The sequence below is a fragment of the Diabrotica virgifera genome, chromosome 2 (genome assembly GCF_917563875.1).
Source record: "Diabrotica virgifera virgifera chromosome 2, PGI_DIABVI_V3a".
Taxonomy (NCBI): Eukaryota; Metazoa; Arthropoda; class Insecta; order Coleoptera; family Chrysomelidae; genus Diabrotica; species Diabrotica virgifera.
This window is the reverse complement of record NC_065444.1, coordinates 27,257,969-27,280,750: the sequence shown is the minus strand read 5'-3', so window position 1 is coordinate 27,280,750 and position 22,782 is coordinate 27,257,969. Positions and strand designations below refer to the sequence as shown.

General features: G+C 31.5%; 1 protein-coding gene across 1 annotated transcript in view; it reads right to left on the bottom strand.

Moving 5' to 3' along the window:
- Positions 1-22,782, bottom strand: part of LOC114332933 (putative fatty acyl-CoA reductase CG8306) — an 88,778-nt gene that overhangs the window by 64,998 nt on the left and 998 nt on the right. The window lies entirely within an intron of this gene.

The following is a 22,782-nucleotide window of genomic DNA, read 5'->3' as shown; positions in this document are numbered from 1 at the left end:
ATTCCAATAATTACTAGTGTAAAGTATAACTGTATCGTCAGCAAAACAAATAATCTTTCCATTTATTTTCATTGCCGCTAGATCATTTATATATATTGAAAACAATAAAGGGCCTAAAACAGTACCTTGAGGCACACCATACTCAATGCTTCTTTCAGTACTAAGTTTGTTATTAATTTTGACAATTTGCAATCTATTTTTTAAATAACTTTGAAATAGTAAATATGGTATTCCTCTTATTCCAAGATCGTTCAAAGCACTTAATAACTGTTGATGACTAACAGTATCAAATGCTTTCGCTAAATCTAAAAATATTGCTAAAGTAGGAGAACCACTGTCCAGCATCTTATATAAATAATCAGTAGCAGATGTTATAGCATCTGAAGTGGAATATCTTTTTTAAAACCAAATTGGTTTGTAGAAAGCAGGTTAAACTTTTTAAGATATTGATTAACTCGTTCGGCTAATGCCTTTTCAAAGATTTTTGCAAGGCTGCTAATAAGTGATATTGGACGATAATTTTGCACTAATTTTTTATCACCCTTTTTAAATATAGGTATAATTACAGCTTTTTTAAAATTGTCAGGACATGTACCTTGTTCAAATATTATATTTATTAAATTAGTTATTGGATCAACAGCAGAAATGTTATCTATGCCAGGAGATTTTTTTGGTTTTAAAGAATGAATAATACACTGAACTTCTGATTTTGTTACGGGTTTTAGAAAAAACGTACTATTACATGTAGTTTTTGGAGGATTAGGTGAAGATGGTATTTTAATATTTTTAGCAAGCTCAGACCCTACATTAGAAAAATAATCATTAAAAATATTGCAAATATTCTGACTATCAGTGATTACCTCATTATTTTGATTTAAAATGGAATTAATTTCATTTTTTGTTTGATTATTATCTAATTTTTTAATAGTGTTCCACAGACCTTTAGAACTGTTTTTATATTTTGTAATTTCTGAATGAAAGTAATTCTTTTTTGCCTCAATAATCAGTTTATTTAATTTATTTTTGTAAATTGTGTATTCTTTTTTTAATCTTAGGTGCTGTGCATCTGGCCTGTTCATAAATTTTCTGTATAGTTCATTTTTTTTATTAACTGATTTTATTAAACCATCAGTCATCCAGATATTCCTCTTAATCTCACATCTTTTTTTCTTTATTTCTTTTGTATTTTTATTGATTAAAGAAATGAGTGTATCTGTAAAATTATTTAAGAAAGCATTAGGGTTATTATAAATAAAGGAACATATTGTATCTTAAATATAAATTAAATTTTAGGATGAAAATTTTCGAAACATTCGGGGTGTAGATGCACTCTACACTTTTTACTTAAATAAATAGTATTACTTTTTATATCCTACATTTTTTTTCTTGCGGACCAAAAAATTATCCTCGGACCAAAAAAAAAATAACGTTTACGCACCTTTGGCCGTAAATAGGTTAAACAGGCAGATATTGTTAATATCTGTAAACAACGTAGCAGAATGATTAGTAAAATTGTGGGAAACATGTGATTGACCAGAAACAAAAACAATGTAAAAAACAATTTAAATGTACAATATAAGTCTGGCTGTTAAAAAATGATACCAACAAAGAGCAAAGTACATAAAATCGGTAAATGACTTCACTTAAAAAATAATCAGATCAAAGAAATCATTATACTAATTTATGCAGTCAACTACCCATTGACAAGGTCACTACAGGTAATAAAAAGTTAATTTATTTAAACTGGTAAGTAATTATAAAACATTAAATTGAAAAATAATATTTTGATACAAAGTAAAATTAGTGTCAATAAAAAGTTTACAATTAAATACTTATTTCATAGAAACTGTCCATGTATATGATTTTATCGTAGCCATTATAGTCTAAGATACGATATAATAAGGTCGATTTGCACCAATCTGTTTATAGCCCAATAAATGACCGTTTTGGAGTGTAATTTCCAGGGGCAACTCCGAATTGCATGAAAATTTGGATTTAGGTTCTACTTACCCTCCACTTTAAAGTTGAATTTGTGCCGTTGGTTGCTTTTACTTGGGGGGTGACATTTACCCCTTCTCGGGGGGTGAAAAACGCGTGTTTAAAATAAGACCGGAAATGGATAAATTGACTTATTTTAAGCACCTTTTGTTCTATAAAGTTTTTTACGTAAGTCAATACTTTTCGAGTTATTCGCGATTTAAAATGTTGATTTTTCGACAAAAAAACTACGTTTTCAGACCGTTTTTCCCAAATAACTCAAAAAGTAAATATTTTATCGAAAAAATATTTTTAGCAAAAGTGTAGCCTATAAAAAAGCGAAAAAAATGGTGTACCAGTAAAGTCTACAAATTAAGTAGAAACAAAGTTGTAGCTCATGAAAAATACGTTCTTATTCGTCTAATTCCAAATCGAATAATTCAACGCGAAATCACCGAAGAAAGAAGCGTTTTTCGGAAAAACCTTATTAACATTTTTAAAGTATCGAAAAACAGCTTATTATATGTTTTTTTACAAAAGTTTACAGCATCAAAAATAAACGAGTTACACTGAAAAAAAAAGTTGGCCCCTTTTTTTGGTAAAAACAATCGCGAAATCTCCCTCTATTTAGCACCCTAACTGAAATTAATCGTCTGGCTTTACCATCTATTTTAACTGTATGTGTATTGTTTATATGATCTGTAAGTTTGATTGGTTTGAAGTGCTTATTTTTAAATACATTTGGTTTTATAGTAAAAAAAAAATTTCTAAAAATTTTTAAAAAATTTCCTTTTTTCAAAATAACTTAAAAAGTATTAGTGATAAGAAAAATCTTAAAGAGTAAAAAAATGTAGGTTTTGCTATTATAAATATGCTAGTTTCATTTTGTTCCTCCGTAAGACAAAAATTGGTTAAGATATGGCTGTTCAAAATTTGCATACACTCGTGATTAGTAGCTCATTCAAGCTTTCTCAATTATAACCCTTTCAAAAATAAACACTTTAAACCGGTGAGACTGACAAATCATATAAAAAATAGATAGGTAAGTAAACTGTTTGTAAAGCGGTAGCGATTAATTTCATTTGGGGAGCTAAACACGGCGAGATTTTCATGATTTTTTACAAAAAAAAAGAGGGCCAACTTTATTTTGAGCGTAACTCGCTTATTTTTAATGCTAAAACTTTTGTTAACAATTAAAACAAAGAATTTTATAAACACTTTAAAAAAGTTTAAATGGGGTTTTCCCGAAAAGTTCTTAATTTTTCGGTGATTTCACCTTGAAATATTCGATTTGGAATTAGACGAATAGGAACGTATTTTTCATGAGCTCCAACTTTGTTTTTATTTGATTGATAGACTTTCCTGATACACCATTTTTTTGGGTTTTTTATAAGCTATACTTTTGGTAAGGATCTTTTTTTCGATAAAATATTTACTTTTTGAGTTATTTGCGAAAAACCGTCTGAAAAAGCAGTTTTTTTGTCGAAAAATCAACATTTTCAATTGCAAATAACTCGAAAAGTATTGACTTACGTAAAAAACTCTATGGAACAAAAGTTGCTTAAAATCAGTCAATATATCCATTTCCGGTCTTATCTTGAAGGTATGTTTTTTCACCCCCGAGAAGGGGTGACTGTCACCCCCCAAGTAAAAGCAACCAACATCACAATTTCAACTTTGAAGTAGAGGGTAGGTAGAACCTAAATCCAAATTTTCATGCAATTCGGAGTTGCCCCTGAAAATTACACGGTATCGCTGAATTTTCCGTTCATTTACTGGGCTATTAATGGATAAAAATTATTGGATATGTAATTTAGCATGTTAAAAATTACAAAAAACAAGGGTTGCCCGATCTAATCTTGTTCTAACTATCATTAATTAATAATTAAAAAATTACATTTTTTTTTATAAAATAAAAAAAAATTTCGACCCGGGTAGATATTATTTCAGATGCTTTAGGTTATTCTAATTCTAAACAAAAAAAGGTCTTTTGTAATGTTTCTCTAAAGTTGATCGTTTTCTAGTTATAAACAATTTAAAACTGAAAAAAGAACGAAAGATGACGATTTTCAAGGCTCAAAAACATGAGTATAAAATATCATTTTTGAAATTAGCACCTAAATTCAAGTTCAAACCTTATTCTGTCAGTTCTTGGTAAGTTTTTGGACTTATTTCATACTGAAACATTGTTTTTTAGTTGTTAATGCCCGTCTCCCCATAAGAAACCTTCCTCATTAACAATTAAAAAATATGTTTTAGAATAAAACATGGCTAAAATTCTTATCGAGAGCTGATAGAAAAAGGTTTGAACTTGAATTTACACACAACGTAAAAGTCTAGGGATATTTTTATAAATAGACGTATTTTGTTTATCTGTAATCAACTTAAAAAAAGTAATACAAAATTTGTAGTTTAAATTGTTGTTTAATATGTCAAAAACCATAAATTGCAAAAAAAAACAGAAAATTTTACCAAAAAAAATATATTGCAAATCACCCACGTTTCACATGCCACCATAAAATGTCAAAAATACGAAATATAAACTTAAAATAAAGTAGGGCCACCACGTTGGTTTATCACAGCTCTACATCTACTGTTCATGCTCCGAATTACATTGTTAATGTCTGCTGGAGGTAGTTGTGTCCACTGTTCTCTCAGAAGCTCTTTTAATTGAAACTCATTGTAGATATTGCCCATATGTGGAGTAATTCTTCGTTGGAGCATGTCCCACACATGCTCAATGGGATTCAAGTCCGGTGATTGTGCTGGCCACGGCAATACATCAATACCCTCGTTATCCAACCAGTTTGTTACAATATGCGCAACATGTGGTCGATCGTTATCATGCATAAAGTGAAAATTTTCTCCAACAGCAGCAGCAAACGGGCGCACAACAGGTTCAAGAATATTGTCCAAATATTGCTGACTTCTGAGAAAGCCACGTGGGAAAATGAGGTCAGTTCTTCCGTCAATCATGATTCCGCCCCATACCATTAATGTACCACCTCTGTATGCATACACTTCTTGAAGATGTCGTAATCGTTCTCCATTTCCGGGTGGTCTCCAAACTCTTGTCCGACGAGAATCTGGATGAAATCCATATCTAGACTCGTCACTAAACAAAACTGTGGCCCAGTCATTGTCAGTCCAATTCTGAAACTCTTGACACCAGGTTAATCTTGCAGCGCGATTGCCTCTAGATAGAGGTTGACATCTCAGTGGTCGTCGACTACGAAGCTTGGCTTCATGGAGACGATTCCTCACAGTACTGCGGCTAATTGTTACATTATGTGCAAGCTGTAATTCATTAACCAGCTCGGGTACTCAGTGATTGTTGGCTGCCTTCTGGCATTTAAAATTAAATATCGGTCTTGAGCGACGGTTGTAGAGCGACCACGTCCTGGATGTTGCTCGGCTGGACTCCCAGTGTCTCTAAACCGACGCCACAAACGACTTACGACGCTTTGGGAGACACCCAGCTGGTCAGCAACTTGAGTTTGTCGCATACCAGCTTGAAGGAGGCCCACGGCTCTATTCATCTCGTCCAACGTTAAATGTTGTCGTTGCATGGTAAAAAGACAATATCTTTAACTCACCTATTAAGCAAGAATGCTATAGTGACTAAAATTAAAAATAAACAAAACATAAAAATGTCGATTTTTTTGTCCCTTATCAAAAACATTCTAAAACACGTATTGCTATCAGTTTAACAATTTTTTTTTGATAAGAAGTGAGTATCTGTATCAACAATTATAGTACAAGCAAATTTCTATGGTCATGAAATTTCTGTCTTAGACTTTTGCGTTGTGTGTATTTACTTGATGATTACAAAAATGATATTTTTTTACTTGTGTTTTTGAGCCTTGAAAATTGTCATCTTTCGTTCTTTTTTTAGTTTTAAATTGTTTATAACTCGAAAACAATTAACTTTAGAGAAAAATAAAACAGACCTTTTTTGTTTAGAATGATCCAAAAAATCTGAAATAATATCTGCCCGGGTCCAATTTTTTTTAATTCATAAAAAAATGTCATTTTTGAAGCTATACAGTAGAACGTCAATACTCCGGATTAATTGGGACCGGACCCCATCTGGATTATCGAAATTACCTCAAAAAAAAAGGCCAGTATACACATTAAAATACAACAAACATTTTAAAATGGTGTTTTCTCTTGTACAGTAAAGTGTCTAGAGGTGAAATTAATCAAAACATTTTTTTATGTTTAAACACTGTATTGTAATTAATTTATAATAGCAGCATGTGTACAGTAAAAACATCAGACATTATTTGGGCTTTTAAAAAAATGTGTAAAATATTTTTGAACTGCGGTAGAGGTTCGTTTTTCGCAGCTTAGTTCTTAATTTATTTTAAAAGAATCAGATATTTTTGCTAGATACAAATCCGGATTATTGACGGTCCGGATTTTTGACGTCCGGATTATCAACGTTCTACTGTACTTCTTTAGACATGAGGGTGAATTTTTACATTCCCTGGCACATGCGCACACCGACAGTATGTTAATTAGTGTTTTTAGTAAATATATTTACTATAATTTTTGTGTCTTTGGATTTGTCTTCCTTGGGAGTAAAATAATAAGTATTTTAAACATTTTTATATTTAATACTTCACTTAATCTATTTGTCACCGTCGTTTGTAATTACGTCCCAGAAGCCGTAAAAACAAAACCCTGATGGGTTAATGGTAGAGCATTTGACTACATAACGCGAAGGTCCCGGGTTCAAATCCTGACACGGACGATTGTTATCCTTTTTTTTTAATTTTTGGAGTTGTTTTAATAAAAAATTTTTGAAAGTGGTAATATCAAAATTAGTTTATTAATTTGACCACAGAGAGACTGGCCTGTGGCCTGTCTGCTGCAGTACTGCAGAATTGATATCATCGACGATTTTGTGGAACGACACCGCAGTACCGTGAGTGGCTGGCATAACTGATAGAATCAACTAAGTATGTGAATTTATTAAATTATGGTCCAGCCACCTTGAAAGAAGAACAACAAAAGAATTAATAAAAATGAATCGAAACGAAAAGATAATAGAGCAATAAAGCAGACCATTATGGACATCTTCTATAGTAGTGTATTTTTTGCTGGAATCCTTTAATCCTTTTAAATCCTGGAATTACTGCAGTTGCAAACCTTGTGCTTGGTACTACTTGCCTGAGGGACCGCAGACCTTGTGATAGAATAAGCGTCTCTTTGTAAAGACAATGAAGTCGACTTTACTAAGTAACAAGACATTTACTCAATACACAATTACATCTGATTGTGAAATCAACCGTACCATGCCAATGGTTTTAGTTGTCGAGGCATTTAAGCTAAATAAAAAACCTTGTGCTTAATTTTTTATTCAGCAAAATGAAAAAAACGGAAAATGTTTGCTTCTTGTGACCGCCTATACCTCGAGAGATATTCATCATCATCAATGGCGCTACAACTCTTCGTGAGTCTTTGCCGCGTTTACTATTGTCTTCCATGTTTGTCGGTTCTGTGCCACTAATCCCCACTGTCGCACTCCCATTTTGTCTAGATCTTCCTTGACTGCATCTTTCCACCTTTTTCTAGGCCGCCCTAAGACCTTCTTCCATCTGGCCTTTCCCAGAACACATTGTTTATAAGGCGATTGTCGTTACTGTGTATCACATGCCCTGACCATCTGAGTCTATTAGCCTTTATATATCTGACTAGATTTTCTTTTCCGAATAGAGACTCTAGCTCGTTATTGTATCTGCGCCTCCATTCGTTTGTCACGCTGTCTCTGCAAGGGCCATATATCATTCGAAGAATTTTACGTTCCCACACTTGCAATTTATTAACTTCTCTTTTTGTTAGCGTCCATGTTTCGCTTCCGTACGCTACTGCTGGTCGCGTGATCGAGAGATATTGCTCCTAGAAAAATATTATGTAAGAAAAAAGTTTCATTTTTCAATTTTACATAATAATTGACTAGCTAGAAATTGAAAATTAAGTGTTAATTGTTTAAAAAATAGCAATAATTGGGAAAAAAAATGCAAAAAATGGAGCTTCTCCTACAAATTTTTTCGACCGATTAAACATAACTTAGAGCGTTCATATTTCGCCCAGAAAAACTTTATAATGCGACTGAAACGTGTACTATTTTTTTGCAGACCCTGGATTGCAAAATTATTATGCAAAAACTATTAAACCGATCCTAAAGAAATTTAGCACGCGCTTCAGTCGTATTATACAGTTTTTCTAGGTGGCGTATGATAGTGCTGTCGCCAGGGGGAGTACAACGGCCTCCTTCATTCAGATGGACCTACCCAAGTTTTGTTTTGGTATTTTGACCCGTAGAACACGAATTTTTTGTGTAACAGTTGATCCGGATGTCGATAAGTTTGTTATAAACCTTATAAACAAAGAACTTGAGGAATTACATAACAGCGATTTTTCGCAAAACAAAACATTTTTTTCTATCAATTATCTTTCAGTAAAGTCGTCCCAGCAACGCAACTCATAAATACATATTGGCAATATCATTTTAAAGTCTTTTACTTTAAAATGTATAATATATGTCTGAATTGCCGATATAAATGAGTCAGATTAAATAAATTATTAGAAGAATTTTTACTAAGCAACAACATTTTTGTTTAATTTTGTAGTATTTTGTATTTTGACAACTTAAATAAAATTATTTTTTTCATGTTAATTGGGGCTTACTTCCCATCTAAATAGTTAATTATAAAAATTCCACAAGGAAATAGCTTCAGAACAACATTAAGGTCCTAAATCCACAGGGTGCCAGGCGGTACCGCGGTCGAAAAATTGTTTAAACAATTTTTTAAAACAAATTCAAATAATCAATTTTTTCACTTCGTACAATTTTTTTTTAGATTCATTGGGTCATTCTGAGCAAAAAATGTCTGTTGTGGTTTTAAAATCTCTGTTTGTGTTGTTAAAATTTGAAAAACGCGAAAATGACCATTTTTAAGGCTTAATAACTCGGTTAAAAATTATTATTTAGTCAGAAAGTGACCAAATCAAAGTATAACGCCCCCCTCCCCTACAAGATCCTGTAGAACTTTTTGTCGTTATTACTAAACTGTTATTTTTAATTATTAACAATGAGCGCTAAGCACGTATTGAGGCAGCCGTCAATGTGAGTGCGAGTGAGATGAACCATTGAACGGCCGGAATAGTGCATATCTTTCGCACTCACCATTGCTCATAACATAGATCTCATTGTTTAATTAAGAATAACGTCAAAACAAATCATGTAAATTTTTTTTTTCAGGATCTTGTAAGAGGCTTTTAACTTTAATTTTGTCACTTTTTGACTTTCATAATATGTAATAATTTTTAACCGAGTTATTAAGCCTTGAAAATAGCCATTTTCGCGTTTTCAAATTTTAAATCGCGTATAACTCGACAACAATTAATTTTAACCCTTAAGTACTAACTAACACCCCGTCTCTCAGACAGCATCGCTTGTGGAAAGTGGGATATTTCTCTTCCTAGAAAATTTTGAAGGTCGCCCGTTTATGACTTTTCAAATTGGGTTGTTCTCTATAATATTATTGAATTCGGCAATTTGCTGCAGGTTGTTATTCGAAAGATATTTAGGCTCAAAGTGCGATTTCCGTCTAATAGACGGGGTGGGGTGTTAGTGTTTGTGCCCAGTTCGTCATTATACATAATGTGCCCCAGTTCGTAAAAAAACATCAAATAAGGGAATAAACAGTCTGAGGAAACTCTTTTGAAATGGTTTGATGAGGTAGAAGACGACATAAGTGAAGTGAAATCATTTTATGATGAAAATGTTGCCACTGACTACCATTGCTACACTGTACTAACTATAGTACCTGTCAGTTTTTTTTGTTTTAAAATTTTTTAGAAACATTTTTATTTTCATTTTTCTTACTCTTTGTTTAACTCGATTATAAATTTTTATTAAGATTCTTTAATTTGTTTAATTTTTATCACACTTTTTTTCAGGAGTAAAAAGGTACACAAACAATCCTTCCATTCTTGTTATAATGTTTTTTTATTTTAATAAATACAGAAAAACTAGATTAATTACTGTGTTTTTTAGATAATCAGTACTTTCAGTAAGTCATCGAGATATTTTTTTGCATTAAAATATTTAACAAAAACAAAAATTACCACTAAAATATTAAACCCGTCTGTCAGGCGGTTAGTTAGTGTTTACGCCATTGATTTAAGATGTTGGTACTTAAGGGTTAAAGAAAATCGCAACAGACCTTTTTGCTCATAATGGCCCAAAGAATCTAAAAAAAATGATTGTCCTAAGTGAAAAAATTGATTTTTTGAATTTGTTTAAAAAAAATTCTTTAAACAATTTTCCGACCGCGGTAAATACCTCCTGATACCCTGTGGATTTGTTATAAGGACCTCATTTTGAGTAAGTCTGTGCAAAAAAAACGAATCGGAATAATTTACCTAAAGAGGGGCGAGCATACAGCCTGAACTATTGAGTACACTGTAGAGTTATGTAGTAAAAATTATTAATGTAATTATACCAGCTGACAAGCAAAACTTAACAATTTTGAAAATTGCTGACCCGCTTTTTGTTACAATGTTTAATTAGTACCAACAAATTAGGATTACCAAGGTAAATTAGGAAATATATATTGTGTAACAAAATATTCAATTTCTCCTTACTTAAACATTCCTTATGCAAGGTATATTTTTATAAAGGACACAATAACTAAATCTCAGGATTTTCTTCTTCGCGTGTTGTTTGTTGTTTTCACTAATGTGTTACTTTCAATCCAACTGACACGTTGAATAATTCTGAAACTAAAGATGTGTTGATTCTTAAGATATGGCCCATATACGAGATTTTCAGAATTTTAATTACTTTTTGAATAATTCACTCTTTATGAGGGAAATAAGAGAATCGAAAGACAAACGGAACAGAATAGTACATTGTTTACCGGGTAGGAAAAGCTTAACATTCCTGGACGACTGTGAAGATTGCTAAGTCGAGGCGCAAGCCGAGACTTAGCAACACAGAGTCCAGGAATGTGGCTTTTCCTACGAGGTAAACATACTATTTTTCCGCAAATCGTTTAAAATTCGACAGATATTGATTGATTTAAAATAAACGCGATAATTTTATTCCCAAATAAATGGTGCTTTGAAATTCCTAATAAAATTACTTGGGTTACTATGGAAACGTATTGAGGTTGAATTGTCAAACTTGACGCTTATAAATTTAATTGCTGGTGTTCTCGAAAGTAAAATGATAAGTGATGATGAAATTTCCATTCCTGGGACTCCTCCAGAGCTGGTTGAGGCAGTGAATACTGCTTCATTAGAATTATTGCCAAAGAAATCAAGAGAAAAGTACGAAAATGCATACAGACGTTTTATGGATTATCGCATGAGTAAAAATACGAGTTCTTTCTCAGAAAATGTTGTAATGGCATACTTCCTAGACCTTTGTTTAAAGATGAAATCTTCAACATTATGGGCCAATTATTCAATGCTGAAGTCAACCCTTGCACTTAAACACAATGTAGATATATCTACATACTCAAAACTTCGTTCTTTATTGAAACGGCAAGCTCAAGGTTATAGGGCAAAGAAATCTAAGATTTTAACGAAGGAAGAAATTGAAAAATTTATCCAGGAAGCTCCAGATAAAGAAAATTTAATGATTAAGGTAATTTACAAGGTTTTAATAGCAATGTGTTTTCTATCATTTATGTAGAACACTAACAACTGTACGGAAATATCATTTCCTTACAGTAAGGAAATGACATTTCCTTACAGTAAGGAAGTCCTGACTTTTTCTTCAAGAAATTTTGACAGGAATGTCAAAATTTCCTGGCGATTTGCGGAAAATATAATTATTAAGTCTTAGATGTGAAAACTACTGAGTAATGAAGCTTAAAATAGGACAACACCTCGCAATTTTTACAGAATGAAACGATTTGCTTGAAAATTTGAGAATAAGTAGTGGATATTCCAAGGATCAAAATCTATATGAGGCCGAAAGGCGCTTTTACCATGGGGGTGGTTGCCACTCCCTCTTGGGGGTGGAAATTTTTTATTTTATTTTGACCGCAAAAGTTGGTAAAAACATTCATTCTGACCAAAAAACGTTCTATACATTTTTTGATAAAATTAATAGTTTTCGATTTATTTGCTATCGAAAATCTTAGTTTTATATAAAAAAATCAATGTTTTTAATCAGTTTTCTGCTAAGTTTTCGTTTTATTAAAAGAACACAAAAGAACAAAAATGTACATACCTTTTAAAAAAATAAACAAAACCGTTTTTTTTCTAATTTACTTTAAGACGAATACTTCTTCGTCAAATGCTAAATATTGTAGTTTCAAAGTCAAAAGACGGGAAAACTATGCATTTTTCGAGAATAACTTGTTCAAACTAATTTAAAGTATGTATTTAAAAATATCTATCTCCTGAAATAAAAAAGTAGTCTCTAGCTCAAAAATTAAGTTACTTATAATAAAAAGAATGTCAGTCCTATTTTTTCAGCGAAAAAGTGATCGGAAACTTCCCCCTACTCACTACCCTAATTAAAATTAGTTCTTGACCTTATTTGGTCTTCTTTATTTATGTATTATTAATAGGTTTTAGAGGTTTGACCGGCTTATAATGATTGGTTTAAAAAAAATGGAGTCAAAAGCGAATAACGAGTTTTTGTAGTTTGGTAAAAATGCCATTTTCTTCATAATAGAAAGATTAGCATCGGAGATACGAAAAAATATTTAAATATAAAATTGTAGGTTATTTAATTCACAAGAACATGGTTTGAAAAATTTTTTTCTCTACGGCAAATAAAATTGAGTGACCTATTGACAATTAAAACTTGTAATAACGTGCAAAAACCACCTTTACCAACCCTTTCAAAGTCACCTCTTTATGCGACTGAGGATTTTAAAAGGATTTAATATTAACATCCTTATAGATCCTATAAAAATCTACAAAAATTTTTTTTAACAAACTTCCTAGGATAAAAAACAAAAAAGTTACGGTTAAAAAATCAATATATTTTTTTGAAAAAAAAAAAAGGAAAAAACCAATTGGAAGCATAATAAGCATAATTAGGCATTGACCTTATTTATTCTTCTTTATTTATGCATCATTAATAGATTCCAGAAGTTTGACAGGCATAGAATGATTAGTTTTTAAAAAACTGGAGTTAAAAACGAATAACGAATTTTTGTAGTTTGGTAAAAAATGCCATTTTCTTCAGAACAGAAAGATTAGCATCAGAGATACGAAAAAATGTTTAAAAATGAAATTGTAGGTTATTTATTTCCCAAAAACTTGGTTTAAAAAAATTTATTCTACGGCAAAAATTAAGTGAATCGTAAATGACTATAATATCGAAAAACATTGATTTTTTTATATAAAACCAACACTTTCGATAGCGAATAAATCGAAAATTATTAATTTTATCAAAAAAATGTATAGAACATTTTTTACTTAAAATGAATGTTTTTATCAACTTTTGCGGCCAAAATGTAATCAAAAATTTCCACCCCCGATATGGGGTGGCAACCACCCCCATGGTAAAAGCGCCTTTCGGCATCATATAGATTTTGATCCTTAGACTATCCACTACTTATTCTCAAATTTTCAAGCAAATCGATCCATTCTGTAAAAATTGCGAGGTAAAAAGCTTGCGTTCCTGGACTAGATGTGAGAGGTACTAAAGATAAACTGGAGCAATTCTTAGAAACAAATCTTCACCTCAAAATTAAATTGAAAGAAGGTAGCAAAAAATAGGCTACAATATGTTTACAGAAAGAAATTTCTAGTGGAATAAAAAGGATTAAAAGGAATTTTGGAAGACATTGATATTGCATCTAAATGAAATGAACAAAAAAGTAAAAAAATCATCGCAGTGTGAATAAATAAAGATGGAAAAGACAAAGAAGGTAAAAACGATAATGATAAAGTAAACGATAATGATAGAGAAGAGCAAATAAAGAAAGAATAAAATTAAGAGAAAACCAACTAAAAATAGCAGCGAATAATGTTAGAAGTTAGAAGTATTTATAAAGAAAACTTAAGGTAACAGGAATATCAGAAGTGGATAAGCAATTTTGTTTAATAGTGGTGGGTCAAATAGACTGCTGGGCTCGAAGTTTTTAAAAAATGAAAGACTCAAGGTAAGTTTGCCTATGCCTATGTAGTAGATGTTATACCAGTCTCGGAAAGGGTCTGATGTTTACGACTCTGAGAAGTACCCTGTAAAATATTTATAGTCAACTTACATGCACCAGCAAAGATAAGGATACCGATATAAAAATGGATTCTTACCAACAATTCGAAGACTTAACATCCTACCGAAGTATTATCTAAAACTATAGCAACTTTACCGCAAAAATCGGAAGACAAAACACTCATGGGAGGAAGAGTAAACACGAAACTTGAAATGAAAACGACATGCTGCTAATAAATTTTGCATTAGAACAAAGGTGCAATTTTAGACAAAATTTACAATAAGTAGATGTGCATCTATGTCAAAACAACATGGATCTCCCCGGATGGCAACACTGCGAATTAAACAGACCACTTTTTAATTGAAAATAAACACGCCAATACCATCCCAAATGTTAACAGTGTCCAAGGGGCAGACAGTAACACGGACCATTTTATGGTAGTAGCAATTATAAAACAAGACATTCCAAAGGAATTTCTTCTAGGCAGAAAATAAATGCAACCAAGCGTTATAGTGTAAAAAGCTGAAAGATGAAAATATCAAAAACCATTTAAAAAGAGAAACAGCGGCGGATCCAGCATCGTTAAGAGGGGGGCCGATTGGCTAAAATGAAAATCGGATCGAAGAACTGAAAAATACCTGTTCAGTAATTTTTAAAAATCTATCGAATGACACCAAATACGACCCCCTACTCCAACCCCTGGAGGTGGGGTGGGGCTCAATTTAAAATCGTAAATGGAAACCCCCAGTTTTTATTGCAGATTTGGATTCCTTACGTAAAAGTAGGCAACTTTTATTCGAGACATTTTTTCTATTCTATAGAAATAGAATAATATAGAAATAGTCTGTCTCGAGAAATACACTTCCAAATGAAAAACTAAAAAACACGTGTTTAATATTTTTCAAAAGCCTATCGAATGACACCGTGTCGTGTTTGGTGGCATTCGACATTCGATAGAATTTTGAAAAATATTCAACTTGTGTTTTTTGTTTTTTCATTTGAGAGTGTGTTTCTATAGATATTAAACAATTTCTATAAATTACCCATGGTATCACGATAAATTGTTTTTCCGATTATAGCGCCATCTATCCAGAATTCGAAAAAATGTCTCGAATAAAAGTTGCTTACTTTTACGTAAGGAATCCAAATCTGCAATTAAAACTTTGGATCTCCATTAAATATTTTAAAGTTACCCCCATCCCACTACCAGGGGTCGTGTTTGGTATCATTTGATAGATTTTTAAAAATTATTGAACACATATTTTTCATTTTTTCGATCCGATGTTCATTTCGCGAAATATTCAACGGTTCCGCTACTTTTGGGTTGGGACACCCTATGTAAAGTTGATGAAATAAAAATAAATATATGTAGTGAATTATCACTAGTAATACCACTAGAGGTCAAATTATTTCCGTTAATTTTCTAAAAATATTCATGATCAAAAAAAAATTTCCGGATATTAATTTGACTTCGCGTGGTATTCGGTAAGAAAATTCCACACCAAATTTGCATTTGAAAATCCAAAGCTGCATGAACAGATTAATAGCGCGCCATAGCTTTGTCAGCAATTATTTAGGCTTTCAAATTCGTAATTTCTACTCATTGTAGTTGCATGGGAATACCATTTCAAGATAGAAAATAGTATATTCTTCAATTTTACATAAGTTTTGAGTAACTACAAGTGATAGAAAATTATTTTTTGGCGTTTTATTTTAAATTATGTAAACAAATAAAAACTAGTCTGTCAAAAATGTTCTGTTATTGTAAACGTCAAAAAATTTCCACTATAATTCGCTGTTGGGTACCCCACGAGCAAAAAATTTCCGATAAAATACCTCCGTTGCCATGGTGATCTGTCAAAATAACGTATTTTGATTGGTTCAAAAGTACAGGGGTGGAATTTTCATTAAAATTTAAAAAACCTACAAAATGAGACTTTATAAGTTAACTTACAGTAGTTTTCGAAATGTAATAATGAATTAACCGAATGTAATTTTCAAAAAATCAAAATTCTTTACTTTTTTCAAGGCAAAAAAATTCATGTCGAAATAGTTTTAATTTTATTTCGTAATGGGAAAGTACATCATCTGATACCTCATATAAAATCGTTTGAAATACTGATTACAAAAATGTGTAATACGTACAGGCGCAAAATTTTCGGCAAATGCTTTTTAAACGCATTCATTTTTTTTTTCGAATCCTGAGAAAACTAATACGAGAATTATTGAAAAATTTAAACGCAGAATAAAATATTACATTATTACCAAGGGCCGAAAGTCCATTAGAATAAACAGAAAGTTTCTTTTGAATGATATATTTGAAATTAACACGCTGACGGACAGAACGTCTATAGACGTCTAATTTCCATTGATGTAATGTGACACAACGTCTAGAGACGTTGCATTTTCCTCTATTCTACTTTGAAAAATACATATAGTGTCACAACACTTTCTTTTACATTTGACGCACTGTCCGTCAACGTGTTCAAAATCATACTCAATTTTCTCTTTTTTTCACCCCTGTAACTTATTAAAATAAACATTATAGAAGTATTCAGGGACTTTCGACCTTCGGTAATAATGTAATCTTGCATTCTGCGTTTAAATTTTTCAAAAATACTTATTAGTTTATTAGTTTTCGCAGGATTATAAAAAAATGAATGCATTTAAAAAGCATTGGACCAACATTTTGCACCAGTATTGCCTATACATTTTTGTAATCAGTAAATATAAATAAAAATCAGTAAAATCAGTATCTCAAAAGTATTGTAAATGAGATGTCACATGATGTACTTTCCCATATGAAGTTTAAAATTTAATTTATTACCATAATTTTATATGTGGATGATTGCATCCCGCGACATAAATGACTATGTATCGTACTCGTGGAGAAATACTCACTTCTGTCAAACGTGATATAAAATAAATTTATATTTCATGCATATAAGATATACCTTTTTCCATAAAACTCTAGAAAGTAGAATTGGTATTTACTGCATCATCGTTGATTTGTATCGGACACACTGAAAAATCGCATGACTTGTTTTGAATGCTCTCAGAACTTAAATTTGATCCAAGATCAGTAGGTCTCATAGTGTGATCTATCTGATAAGATGTACCTTGTACATATTTATTATCATCATTACAATTAATATTATCACCCAAATTACGTAGATTTAAAAAAAAAATAATCAGTTATATTGCGACATTTGATTTTTTCACTTTTTAAGTTCTCGGTAGAAGCTTCTGATTCCTTTCGTTTATTTGACATATTATAACTCTTCGTAAATCACACACTATATTAATATAAAAAAGAAGAATAAACTCAAAATACTATAATCACGCTAACAATTTACAAACTAAGATCTGTACGAATCAGTATTACAGATGTTACTTGCATCGATACCCAAAATACACTAATTACTTACTCCGTGGCTTTACAACCCTTCGTGGGTTTTAGCCGACTCGACAACACGCCTCCACTGTTTTCTGTCTACACTATAATAAAATACACTAATTACTAATAATTAATAAGACTGTTCTTCTTTCCTGGTCAGCTATCGGGTGTGAACATAATATTTATATTTTCGGCAAATTAATATAGTTTTTGCTAGGCGCGCAATTTTCGAGAGATTTACGGCGAATCTGTTATCTGCAAACGATTTTATAATTATACGTGGAGATGCTTAAGTATGCTTCACAGTATATAGGATTACATATTTTTTTAAATATGCTTATTGTGATCATTTTTAATTCTTAATTTATAAGGATTATAAATTACTCATTTCCAAATACACTGGCGTCACTGGCCCGTTTTAGCCAAGTCCCATACTAATAAAATATATTTATATGTAATTCATAATTCATATAATATTGTAATTTTAAAACATATATAATCCATTTGAAAACAAAAATTAATGTTTTTGTAATCTTTATATTATAATTAAAAAAAAAATAAATCACTTGGGTTGAGAGGGGGGCCGATCGCCCCCATCGCACCCCCTGGATCCGCCACTGAAGAGCAATACCAAAAAGATTAGAAGACACTATCAGGGTTGTTAACTCTACGGATTTTTCCGTAGATCTACGGATTTTCGAAATTATTTCGGATTTTCGGATATTGACCACATTTCTACGGATTTTTCAGCTGCAGCCATCAAGAAGCTAAAATGAGGATTTTTTACTCTTAAGGTGTCATTCTTCTTCTTTTTTGGTCTATCAAGTAACATTCTTCTTCTTTTTTGGTCTGTCAAGTGCCATTCTTCTTCTTTTTTGGTCTATCAAGTGTCACCATTCTTCTTTTTGGTCTGTCAAGTGTCATTCTTCTTCTTTTTTTGGTCTGTCAAGCATCATTCTTCTTCTTTTTTGTCTGTCAAGTGTCATTCTTCTTCTTTTTTTGGTCTGCCAAGTGTCATTTTCTGTCAGATTTCTGCACTACGGATTTCTACGGATTTTTGAAGCGCCATCTACGGAAATATTCAGTTGCGTTGTTAACAACCCTGGACACTATTCCAATGAAGATACTGACCAAGAATGGTCACACATAGAAAAGATAATAACAGAAGAAGCAGAAAAGACAGTCGCAAAAATAAACAAAGGAAAGTAAATGGGAATTAGAAGCTAGAAGAAAAGCTAAAATACAAATGAATATACTGAATAGAAACAAGGAAGAGTTTGAAGCAGCAAAGAAAAAACTAAATATGCTTTTGCTTTTGGAAAAAATACAGACCTGCAAAAAATGAAACGAGAATACATAATGGGAAAGAAAGTTACAAAATATAGAGAATTTTATAAAAATAAGTCAGTCAATAAAGTCATTAAATCTAAGGGTCCCGGATTCGCATGCTTCTACAGAACATAGGTGACTTACCACAAGAAATCTATAGAGAAGTGTGCAGAATACTTTGAGGAATTGCTAAACCCAGAGGGAAATACAACAACCGGAGCATACCAACAATGATGCCGAAATAAATGAACCAGGAAATAATACAGCAGCTGAAGAGTCCAGTAGAAAACAGTATCACAGCAGAAATACGAAATTGGAAACATGAGAAATTTCCACAAGGCTGGAAAAATTCAACCAGATAAATATAAAAGCCTGTCATAATTATAGAGGAATTGCTCTATTAGATGTAACATACAAGATATTGGCTTTATTAATAAGAAACCAGCTGATAAACTATGAATCTGAAATAATTTTATGATGAAACAAATATTGCAAAAACAGCTACAAACAAAATCTAGATTTGCACATTCTGTTTATAGACCAGGGCGCATCTGTAAAAATATTAGTACATTTGGACGTTGAGAGGTGACTCATATTTTTTTGCAGAAATTGCTTGAAAATAACTCATATAATAATATTTGAGTTATCCTCCCACTCAAAAAGGTCCGGAACATTGTTTAAATAATCAAAATGTCAAAAAATGAAGGAAAAATTCGATTTTTTTCTTCGTTTTTTGATTATAACTTTGAAAGTATGTACTTATTTCTGAGAAAAGTTGTACTGACATAAAAGTTGCGCAATTAAATTTCCTAAAAATTGTCACCCTTGTTGCAAAATAGCAATAATTGAGAAAAAAACCATAAAAAAACAAGTATTTGCATTATACGTTTTTCAACCATTTATGCTACACTTAGGACCTTCATATTTTACCAAGAAAAACTTTATGATGTAAGAAAATAATACTCTGAATTTCATTAAGATCGGTTGAATAGATTTTGCAAAATAAATTTTGCAATGCAGCTTTCGCAAAAAAAATTAATTTTTTCAAAATTTTGCAGGACTGAATATAAAGCAGACAGCAAGTTTAATTTCTTTACATATAGAAGAATACCTTTCATTTGCAATTTGCATAATTAAAATCGGTTAACCTTTACGGCGTCAGGAATTTTTTTAAATACACATTTTTTTTTTGGTGCTTCGAGCAGGTCAGCGGATAGTTTGCTCTGATTGACAAATTTTAATTTTTAGTACATTTCGATATAAATAAATAAATTTGTTTATTGCAAAATAACAATACATGCTCTGTCCTTTGAAATAACACTTTTTTTGGCAAAAACTTTATTTGTTCATATATTTTAAGTAGGAGAATAAAAGTTTATTATTTTTAAACATATGCAACTGTTTAAACAATATTTCACAAACAATAATCAAATTAGTTTGAATTTTGTGGAATTAAAATATTAAAATACAACAAAATATAGTGTAAGAAAATAATATATTAGATAAAGATTGGAAGAAATTTTGGTGGAAATCAACTTGTGTGAATCGAACACCGCTGTCCTGCGCGTAGCACCAAAAATTAATGTTTATTTAAAAAAATTCCTGACGCCGTGGTAGTTAATGGATTTTAATTTTGAAAATTACAAATGAAAAGTACGGTATTCCTCTATACGTAAAAAAATTTCAAATTGCTATCTGCTTTATTTTCAGTCCTGCAACATTTTGAAAAAATGAATTTTTTTTGCGAAAGCTGGATTTCAAAATTTATTTTGCAAAATCTATTGCACCGATATTAATGAAATTTACAATATTGTTTTACTATATCATATAGTTTTTCCGGGTAAAATATGAAGGTCCTAAGTGTAGCATAAATGGTTGAAAAACGTAAAATGCAAATACTTGTTTTTTTATGGTTTTTTTCGCAATTATTGCTATTTTGCAACAAGGGTGACAATTTTTAAAATTTGTAACCAATCCTATATTGTAGAAAATTTAATTACGCAACTTTTATATCAGTACAAGTTTTCTCAAAAGTGAATACTTTGAAAGTTGTAATCAAAAAACGAAGAAAATAATCGAATTTTTCCTTTATTTTTTGACATTTTGATTATTTAGACAATGTTCCGTGCATTTTTGAGTGGGAGGATAACCCAATTATTATTATAGGAGTTAATTCCAAGAAATTTCTGCAAAAAAATATGAGTCACCTCTCAACGTCCATCTCAAAGCAGATGCGCCCTGGACTATTATAGATTTTAAGCATGCATACAACTCAAAACTGATAGAGAAAAATACCTACCAAACTTATTAGGTTATTGAAAATGACTGTAAAAGAAACATTAAATAAAGTGATCCTGGAAGGAAGTTTATCAATCACAGTCTTTTACAGTAAGAAAGGGATAAGACATAAGACAAAAAGATCCACGGTACATGACTAGAGGACACGCTAGAGGAAGTAGAGAATATTGTTTTGAAATGTGTATCAATGCGAATATTTCAGAGTGCGATTACAAGTAAGTAGTGCCAAAGATGTTGAAATAGTAAAAATAATTAGTAAATGAAGTAAAGCTGAAGGACAACCAAAAAAGAAGAGCAAGACCAACTATCTTGTGCATCCAAAGGCGAAACCAGGGGAGGTTGGGGGGTTATAACCCCCCTCCCCTCCCATTGGAATCTACTTTGAGCTCAATACGCTTAACACCATTATGTGTTGTTGACAAATCATGCCATATTGAAGGTTGTAACCCCCCTTAGGATCATCCTGGTTATGCCGTTGGTGACGTCTACTGCTAAATAAAAGTTTAAAAGTATTAATACATTAAGTGAAAGGCCAAAACTGCCTAATGTTCAAGTAGTAAACCATGATCATCTCATGGATCTGATGCAATTCCATGCTATCACACCTTTATTTTTGCAAATGTTTCCTTTAATCCCAAATTTAACAGAATATGTATTTATGTTTTAAAGGAACAATATATCTTTGATTTTATTGATTTGAAGATCCCAAATCAATATAATTCTTTCTTTTACTAAGTTGAACCTATATACCAAATGTCAGGAAGATAGAAATTTTTCGTTAAAAACTATCACACAGACAAACAGACATGGAAAGGCAGACGAGAGCTCTTTATAAAAAAAAACAAGAATAGATGAATAACAAAGTATTTAGGAAAGAAGTCTGTCAGTTTATGGAAACAAATTAAAAACTAATCACAATGCAAAAATGGTTAGAAATAATATTACTGGAAAACAAAATGAAAAATGCACAAATATTTTTCACAAAAAATAATTCCTAGAGCTGCTTTAAAACTCCATACAGGAATGCAAAGCCCTAAGTATTTATGTAAGGTTTCTTCAAAAATTTCAAATGTGTTAGTTAATGTTTAAAACTAATTATAGGGGTCCCTGACATACAGGGCTCCCAACATGCCAAAACAAAAATTCACTTCAAAAAAATTGAAAAAATTATTCCAGAATTTCACTACTAGGTTGTATAGTCAATCTCCAAAAGGTTTTACAACAGCAATTGAATTATTGGCCGTTTATTTTTGGAGGAGGTTAATTCAAACACAAAGACTCATTTTCCTACTGCTATAATATTCTTACAGCTCCCGGAACAAACCATGGCTGATGAGAAACGCTGTTGTCGGTCGTATGCCCACCTAAACTTTAAGCACAAGGATTTCTCTCACCAGCCATGGTTCGCTCTGGAAGTTGTACTCGATTTGGTTTAGACGACTATCCAGAGAAATGAGAATGCCCTTATAGATTTATTACAAAAGATGTCTATATCCTGACAATAAACTCTATCTACTAAACAGCCCTCTCAACCTGAGTCATTAGTGAGTTTATCATTGCCCTGTTTTTTAAGTGATTCTC